Source organism: Sinocyclocheilus rhinocerous, unplaced genomic scaffold (genome assembly GCF_001515625.1).
Source record: "Sinocyclocheilus rhinocerous isolate Xijiao unplaced genomic scaffold, SAMN03320098_v1.1 scaffold15148, whole genome shotgun sequence".
NCBI classification, from domain to species: Eukaryota; Metazoa; Chordata; class Actinopteri; order Cypriniformes; family Cyprinidae; genus Sinocyclocheilus; species Sinocyclocheilus rhinocerous.
In genome coordinates, this window is record NW_015633272.1 from 349 (window position 1) to 557 (window position 209).

A 209-nucleotide genomic window follows, 5' to 3' on the forward strand; every position below is an offset into this window, starting at 1 on the left:
ACGGATTCAATTTGGTCCTGTTGAGTTTCCACATCTGGAATTAATAGCATTGTTACACGTACAGTGGTAGAAAAGGTCCTTCCAACTTGGGATGTAGCTCAGTGGTAGAGCGCATTCTTTGCATGTATGAGGTCTTGGGTTCAATCCCCAGCATCTCCACAAGGCTGTTAAAATTTAATTTAAGCAAAACGGTTTCAATTTGGTCTTGT

At 41.1% G+C, this 209-nt stretch overlaps 1 non-coding gene across 1 annotated transcript; it reads left to right on the plus strand.

Annotated features, from left to right (window-relative positions):
- The first annotated feature begins 87 nt into the window (after positions 1–87).
- On the plus strand, positions 88–159 carry trnaa-ugc (transfer RNA alanine (anticodon UGC)). The gene has a single exon. It is a non-coding gene; the product is annotated as a tRNA-Ala (tRNA).
- The last annotated feature ends 50 nt before the right edge of the window (positions 160–209 follow it).